The 9,328-nt window shown below is 37.5% G+C and overlaps 1 protein-coding gene across 1 annotated transcript in view; it reads left to right on the forward strand.

Moving 5' to 3' along the window:
• The window catches only part of LOC104766754, a 13,134-nt gene that overhangs the window by 3,450 nt on the left and 356 nt on the right, over nucleotides 1-9,328 (forward strand). The gene's annotated exons all lie outside the window — the stretch shown is intronic.

The raw sequence follows: 9,328 nt of genomic DNA on the forward strand, positions 1-9,328 counted from the left end.
AACACTTCTGTTTTCATCGCATCGCATATGTGTTAATCTTTGTCTTCATCGCTTTGCGAAGCCATAGGATATCTTTTTTATTATTATTATTCATCTAGTGTGTGTTGTTATTAGTACAAATCTTGATCTTGATGAGCTTTGGTGTTTGGTTTAGATAATGATATGATCCAGTGATGATTGATGTTATTTTGTCTACATTGTTTGATTTATCACTGAAATCAATTCTTTTAACCAGTCTGAGGCTCATTGTGATCTCTCTCTCTCTCTTTCATTTTTGCTGGCCTATGATGATTCAAATTTTGCCTACATTGTCTGAGTTAACTCGTGATATCAACTTTTTACAAAATGTTTTCTGAGGCCTATATATATATATATATATATAATAGTTTTGTTTTGTTTGTGAATTAGCTTATTTTTGCAATATTGAGTATGGGGGGCTGGTGATGATGTTTCATATCTTTGCCTACATTGCCTGATCAAAGTTATTTTTGGCTTTGAGCAAGTGAGTGAATGATACTTTTCTGAAGCCTCCTCAAAAGTCTGCTTAGTGCTATTATCTTCTTTTTTTTTTTCCTAGCGAAGCTGGATCTTTTTTGTAGTGTAAGGATGTTTGTTATATGCTCCATGTGATCTGTCCCTCTGTTACCCCATGAACCTTCTTATAATCTTAGAAAATGGTTTAGAATGAATCTTTCCTGAGGAAGGATCATTTACTGAGAAATTAAGCCTTAATTAGCCCCAACTCATTGCTCTCTCTCTGCTAGAATTTTAATTTTGTAGGTGTCATGTTTCCAAATTTACAATACGTTTTTTTTTTTTTGTGATTTGCCTGAAACGTCTACAATCTTTGGACAGTTGGAGGGAACATTTTAAACTTTCACTTAGAGCCTTAACTAGTGAAGATTAATGAGGCAGAAACAGATCAAAGCAATTCTTTTTCTAGAAATTTGTCAAAAGAATTAAGAATCTGAGTGGCGCTAGATATAAAAATCGGTCATGCTAATGAGAGAAGAGAAAGTGCCCTCATTATTGTATCGTTATGTAATAAAGATAAACAAAGTAAAACAAGAACCTGGACACTCTTTTTCAAACGCTTTAGTAATAATTTGACTAAAGGAGATAACTTTATCTGCATTTCCAACTACTTGCACTAAAGGAGATTGTGAATTCGAATCACCGGTTGAAGCACTGATAAACATCGAAGCACTGATTAAAGGCATTATTAGTATTTTAACAAAGAGAATTGTGAATTCGAATCACCGGTTGAAGCACTGATTAATCGATCGATGAAGCAGAGTTGGTTTAGGTTTAATCTGTTAACAGCTGTTGCTATAAAAGCCGTCTTCAGGCTGTTTTATTTTTTTATAGGAATGTGAATATTCATATAAATGAAAAATTTGAGGTTTTACAAAAGCGCTTCACCTAGAGTTGTAACCTTGCCAAAAAAAGAATAAAAAACAAGGGATACAATATAAGTTGAGTGTCAATCAACTAACTAAACAAACGATTATCGAATCCAAAGTGCCATCATGTTCCTGAATTGCTTCCGGTTGCTTCTGGCAGTGATAAGTGTTTCTCAACTCCTTTTCGATATCCTTAAATATTGCTTCGGGTGTGGAATGGACATGGTTGTGGAGAATGTTGTTTCTCAGTTTCCAGATGTGATAGACCTCAGCTTGAGTAGCAAGTTTCCTCAGAATTGCAGGAGCCGTGTCTGACTTCATCCTTGTCCAGGTTAGGAGAGAAGACCAAGTATAAAAACGGTAGGGATTTAGGTGGAAATGGGACTGAACCCTTATCCAGAGTTGCTCACTAAACGGGCATCTAAGCAACAGGTGCTCATGAGACTCGTCGGAGGTGGAGCAGATGCAGCAGGTTAGAGGTGTTGCTATGCCCCAGGAGGCTAGTCGGTCTCTAGTAGGCAGTCTACCCAGTTGCGCTAGCCACATAATGAAAGCATGTTTGGGGGTTGCTCCCTTGAACCAAATCGAAGAAGCCCAATTTTTCAAAGAAGCTCTCGATCGAACTAAGCCCAATAAAGCGTAGAGGTTTATTTCCTGAGGTGACCGGGGTTCGGGGAGTAGCCAAACATTTCCAACACAGGCATCAGCAACCAAGGAGTGTAGAGGGACATTTAGACGACTAGGACCATCCTCTCCAGTCAAGGATATTAAAAGACCAAGAATGGACCAGGAGTCAAACCAGAAGCTAGCCCTCACACCATTCCCCAGCTCGCACTTCACAAAAGATTCAGCCAAAGATCGTAGGTGTAGTAGTGATTTCCAGTTCCAAGAATCGCTTGCTACAGCTTTAATGGACCAGAAACTTTTACCTTTGATATGATGATGATGATGCCAGGCCACCCACAAGGAGCCACTTTCAGAGAAGAGTAGCCAGATTAGCTTCAAGCAAAGAGTAGCGAGATTTGTGGAACTCATCCTCGTTGATTAATGGAAGAGACGTTTGATAACTCACTTGGGTTTGATCTAATTAAACTCGTAAAAATCGCGTGTACATACACTTGTCTTCTTATTCCTCTCCTTGGGGCTCGGCCTCTTCTCTTCTCTTGTTCGTGTGTGTGTGTGTTCTTTCGAGTTTCAGTCATTGATTTTTGAGCTTCGCGGCTTTTTATGCAAATTTCTCACTTATTTGTTTCGTCGCATGATGTCTCATATTTAGAATAACTATTTGTTTAAGTTGATGAAAAATCCAACTATCACTGAATAACTAGTAGTAAAGTGGCGGGCTATCATGGAAGATGTCTTTAACTTCCATCGGCTATTGAATTTTTGTTGTCAAAGTAGAGATACTCGAATGATGTATTTTGATTCAATCGAATAAGTACATTACACCATTAACACGTGAGCAATCCTAGAAGGTTACTTTAAAAAAAAAAAATTATTACTTTAATTATATTTATTTTATTTTATTTTTATTAATATTAACCAGTAATTGAATGACATCTGTCAGATAATTCTGAGAAACGATACTTCCGTAAACACTCTCAGCATCGATTCTCTTCTTTTCTTATTCTCTCTCTTCTGTATATTAATTTTTTATTGAGAGTATTTTGAAGAGTACTCTTTAGTGGAGATGCTCTTATATAGTAAAGGATAAAGCCCTAAGTACAATGGGATTCCTAAACCGACTTAGAATAAGAGAAGGTAGCCAATGGGCCTTATGGACTTAGACATATGAATGGGCCGGTTATAGAGATCCACTCCAAGTGATTTACAGCACTCTCCCTTGGATGACATAACCGTGCAAATGCTAAGAGATCACTGTAATACGCTTGGGGACACTGTCTCATTAAAACCTTACCAGGAAAACTCATTGGGACAAAACCATGGTGAAAGAAAAAGAGTACAGCACGTATTACTCCCCCTGTTCCAAGCATCACTAAAAGTCCTTAAGTCTCTGTATCCCAATCTGGTGCGTGAGCTTCTTGAATGTTAATGTCGGTAATGACTTGGTGAAGAGATCGGCTGAATTGTCGCATGATCGAACTTGTACCACTTGAACTTCTCCGGCCTTTTGTAGTTCATGTGTGAAGAAGAACTTAGGTAAAATGTGCTTTGTCTGATCTCCCTTAATGTATCCTTCCTTGAGTTGTGCGATGCAAGTGGTATTGTCCTCATATATGATAGTCGCTTCCTTGTCATCGGCCATGCCACAATCCGACCTGATATGTTGAATCATTGATCTCAACCAAACACACTCACGGCTGGCTTCATGCATGGCTAAAATCTCTGCATGATTAGATGATGTGGCCGCTATGGTCTGCTTCATTGAACGCCATGAAATTGTTGTACCACCGTGCGTAAACACATAGCCAGTTTAAGACCTTGCATTATGTGGATCCGATAAATAACCTGCATCAACAAAACCAACTAAACCTTCTTTGTTATAGTTAGTATAATATAAACCCAAATCCAACGTTCCTTGTAGGTAACACAATATATGTTTGATACCGTTCCAGTGCCTTTGGGTCGGACAAGAACTAAATCTTGCTAGGAGGTTCACAACAAAAAAAATGTCTGGTCTAGTGTGGCTAGCCAAACACTTCCGAATCGAGAATCTCTTCATCGTCCTTCTTTGGACCGAATGGATCAATGTCCAAATTAAGGCTTCTCACAACCATTAGGATAGGCAATGGGTGAGCCTGGTCCATATTAAATCTCTTAAGTGCCTTTTCAGTATATGTCATTCAATGCACAAGGATTCCATCATTTATGTACTCAAGCTGCAATCCCAAACAAAACTTAATTTTACCTAGGTCTTTCATTTCAAACTCTTTCTTGAGATATTCAACTGTTTGGGCGATTTCCCCAGAGGTTCCTAGGATATTCAAATCATCCACATATACTGCTATGATTACAAACTCTTTGTTTGCAAACTTCTTTATAAAAATACATGGACTGATGAGATCATTCTTATAGCCTTCTTTGGCTAGGTACTCACTTAGTCTATTGTACCACATACGTCCACTTTGATTTCAGTCCATAAAGGGATTTGTTTAGCCTTATGCAGTATTGTTCTCGAGAACTACTCTTATCTTTGAGCTCAATACCCTCTGGTAATCTCATATAAATCTCATTATCTAGTGGACCATATAAATATGCAATCACTACATCCATTAGCCGCAAATCAATTTTTTCTCTTATAGCCAGACTTATTAAAAATCTAAAAGTCGTTGCATCCATCACAGGGGAGTATGTCTCCTCATAATCTATTCATGGTCTTTGAGAGAATCCTTGGGCTACAAGTCGTGCCTTATATCTCACGATTTCATTATTTTCATTTCTCTTCCTTACAAAGACTCATTTGTGTCCAGCTGGCTTTATATCGAATGGTGTCCTTAAGATCGGACCAAACACATTCCTTTTCTTTAATGAATTCAACTCCACGTCAATGACTTCTTTCCATTTTAACCATTCTGAACTTTGAGTGCTCTCTAATATAAACGTGGGTTCATGATCCTCACTTATTTCAAGTGCTACCTTGTATGCAAATATTTCATCAATGTCGACATCTTTTCGGTTCTATTGAATTCCAGATATGATATAATTTATTGAGATCTCGTTATTATCAATACCTTCAGGACCTTGAGGTTCAGCATCCCAAACCTCATTTGGTACCTTAGGATTTGCCGCGGCCATGTCTATAAACCTCAGTTTGATTTGCACCTTTCTTTGATTTCCGAGAATTCTTATCTTTGGAACCTATTGGTCTATCACGTTTCAAACGTGCCTTAGACTCTGTAGCAACTTGATGTGTTCCTTTTGAACATCAATACGTACTGGTGCATTACAAGCTGGTATGTACGATTTCATAACTTTCTTTGGGTCAACAAAGGAATCTGGCAATTGATTAGCTAGCTTTTGTAAATGTATAATCTTTTGGACCTCTGCCTCACATGCTATAGTCCGAGGATCTTGCCAATTCAAGGATGTTTGATTCCATGATATTTCTTTGACCAACTTGTTTGTCTCTCCACCCAACATAGGAAATTCGGATTCAGCAAACTGACAATCCGCGTATCTAGCCTTAAATAAATCACCCGTAGTTGGCTCTAGATACTTAATAATGGTGGGAGAATCATATCCAACATATATTCCCATCCTCCTTTGAGGCCCCATCTTTGTTCTCTGTGGTAGAGCAATAGGTACATAAACGACACACTTGAATGTCTTTAGATGAGATATGTCTGGCTCATGATCTGTTAGTAATTGGGATGACGAATATTTATGCTCACTAGATGAACTGATGCGTATAAGCTCTGCTGCATGTAATACTGCGTGTCCCCAAGCCGACACAGGAAGCTTCGACCTCATGAGTAATGGTCGAGCAATTAATTGAATACGTTTAATAAAGGATTCAGCTAATCCATTCTGTGTATGTACATTTGCCACGAGATGTTCCACACTTACCCCCATGGACATACAATAATCATTAAACGCTTGGGATGTAAATTCACCAGCACTATTTAGACGTATAGTCTTGAGTGGAAAATCTGTAAAGTGGGCTCGCAGACGTATGATCTGGGGCAGCAATCTAGCCAACGTAAGGTTTCTAGTTGATAATAAGCAAACATGCGACCATCTGGTCGATTCATCAATAAGGACCATAAAATATCTAAACGTCCCACAAGGTGGGTGTATTGGTCCACATATATCTCCTTGTATCCTTTCTAGAAAATTTAAAGTCTCTTTAGTGACTTTTACTGGTGATGACCTTATAATGAGTTTCCCTTGTGCACATGCCACACACGTGAGATTTTTAGGGATAACTCGTCTCTCTTTAAGAGTGTACCCATTTGAGTTCATAATTAGCTTACACATCATGTTAGAACCCGAATGGCCAAGCCGGTCATGCCATAAAGTGAATTGTTCGTTGAACATCTTGTTCATTGCCATATTAGCCTCTATCATATCAATTTTAGCATGGTAAAGACCAGTGGATAATGCGGGTATAGTCTCTAAGACTTTCTTATGGCCTTGGGTGATTTTAGTAATATGTAGAAACTCTTGGTTTCCTTCACCCTTAGTTTCAACATGGAAACCATTCAAACGAATATCTTTAAAACTTAATAAGCTCCTCTTTTAGCTGGGTGAATATAAGGCATCACTTATTTCAAGATGTGTGCCATTAGGTAAAAATATATGGGCCTGGCCGTAGCCTTCAATTAAACTTGTTATACCCGCTATTGTGATAATCTTGACATTTTTCAAAATGAGATTAACAAAGTATCTCTTATCCTTCAACATTGTGTGGCTTGATCCACTATCCACCACAAGTATGTTCTTGTCCTCAGCCATTTCTTAATATGGACAAGAATTATGTTTTAGACATAAAGAATAAAACAAACAAATATATATATTGAAGGAAATAAAATAATTGAATTTAAACCAAAATTATAATTCAAAATAATAATCCAATAAAATTCAAAGCATAAAACATAGAAATTAAATCAAGACAATTTCAAATTTAATTATCCTCTCCTAGACAATCCGAAGTCTCATAATCCAATTGGTCATCATTCTCATGGTCGAAATCTCCTTCACCATCGAGATGAACCAGGATAGCTTCTGGATTCTTTTTCAAACTCTCTTGATAGAGATCAATAAGGTGCTTAGATGTCCTGCACGTCTTTGCCCAATGGTTCCCCATACCGCATCGGCGGCAAAAAGATTTTGTCTTATGTTGCGGTTTGAAAATTCTGTGGCCTCTACCTCGACCACGACCGAAGTCTGATCGATTCCCACAACCATGACCATCATAATAGTTTCCTTGGTAATTGCCACGACTACCACTTCCTCTACCACCACGGCCACGGCCGTGATGCTTGTCTCTATGGACGTAGTTAGACTCTTTGGTCTGTTTAGGCCCTTGAGGCTCTTTCTTGGTCATATCAACCTTATGGGCTTCTGGTAATGGGGCAGAACCAGGAGGTCTCGTTGCACTGTTCATTAGTAATAACTCATTGTTTTGCTCAGCAAGTAGCAAACAAGAGATTAGACTTGCATATGTTTTGAAACCCTTTTCACGATACTGTTGCTGAAGCAGTATGTTGTTGGTGTGAAAGGTTGAGAATGTTTTCTCTAGCAAGTCTTCTTCAGTAACCTCCTTACCACATAATTTCAAGATTGAGACTATCTTAAATAGCTCTGAGTTATACTCTTCCACGAATTTAAAATCTTGGATTCTTAGATTTTTCCAATCAAATTGAGCCTTTGGTAGGAGCACCGTCTTTTGGTGTCCATATCTGTTTTTCAACTCTGTCCAAAGGTCAAGAGGATTCTCAATGGTAAGGTACTGATTTTTTAGACTCTCATTAAGGTGATGGCGTATGAGGAGAATCGCTTTGTATCTTTCCTTTTCGGTGGTATCATTACCATCCTCGATACATTCACATAGGTCCTTTGATTTCAGGGTAATCTTAGTGTCCAATGCCCATTGTAAATAGTTGTCTCCAGAGACATTAAGGGCAGCATATTGGAGATTGTTGAGCTTTGTCATCTACACAGTACAAAACATGCATCCAATCATTATCATGCAGTATTTAAGACCGAACCATGCAATTAATTTCGTCTAGGCTATGCGGTATTTGAGATCGAACCATGCCATCAATTTAAACTAGGCCATGCAGTATTTGAACATCCATGCTTTTATACATAATTTCGTGGTTAATTCTATGCATGAAAACAATCCTAGATAAATTATTGTCTAGTATGAACAGGAAAATATGCACATAATTTCAAGTTTTAGAAGTTTTCCTTTTTTCTAGATAAGATTTCCTTTTTCTTTGAATAGGATAATGACAAGAATTTTAGGGAGATAGATTTTCTCTAGAATTCTGATTTTAAGGTTTGATTTTAGGGTTTTGATTTTAAACAAACAATCAATAATAATCGGATTTAAAACATAGAACAATCAGTTTAATATTTTTCTCTATGAGTTTCGATTTCACGTTTCTAGTTTTAAGGTTTTCATGCAATCGATTTTCAAGCAAGCAATCAATCACAACCGGATTTTAAACATGGTACAATCAGTTTAATTGCAAACAATCTAAGCAATCCTAAAACCTCATAGCAATCGAATTTTAAAGTTTTAGGGTTTTAGGGTTTAAGGGTTTCAAAGCTTAGGGTTTTGTTTATTGATTGTTTACTTGTAGATTTTAGGGTTCTTATAGAATTAAGGACCAGATTCAATTCATATGTTATGATAAGGTTTGATTGTTTACCTTAGCACCTTTTGGGGTTGAATGGAATTGATCCGGGAGCTAAATACCTCGAATAACAAACAAGCTGATCACGAACAGGCCACAAACCTCGAGCTTGATCACGAACTCACGAACTTATCCTTCGTTTTTGAGCTTGAACGAACAAGGGTTGTTGTGCGGCGGTGTAGGGTTTTGGAAATTTTTCTCAGTTGGAGTTTAGGGCAAACTCGTGCTGATAACGTGTTGTGAAAGTAGAGATACTCCAAGAGTGTATTCTCTTGTATTATTAATGATTCAATCGAATAAGTACATTATATAATAAAGGATATAGCGCTAAGTACAATGAGATTCCTAAACCGACTTAGAATAAGAGAAGGTGGCCAATGGGCCTTATGGACTTAGACATATGAATGAACCGGTTAATGATTCAATCGAATAAGTACATTATACAACATTTTTTTTAATATATATATATATATATATATAATCATCAATTGCGTTATGATCGATCTCGCTAACTAGTATGATCTTGCTGCTTATGTAAAAGGAGGACCATTCCAATTTTGCCTACATCGTCTGAGAAATTAACCCAATGAATGATATAGT

This window comes from Camelina sativa, chromosome 19 (genome assembly GCF_000633955.1).
Source record: "Camelina sativa cultivar DH55 chromosome 19, Cs, whole genome shotgun sequence".
NCBI classification, from domain to species: Eukaryota; Viridiplantae; Streptophyta; class Magnoliopsida; order Brassicales; family Brassicaceae; genus Camelina; species Camelina sativa.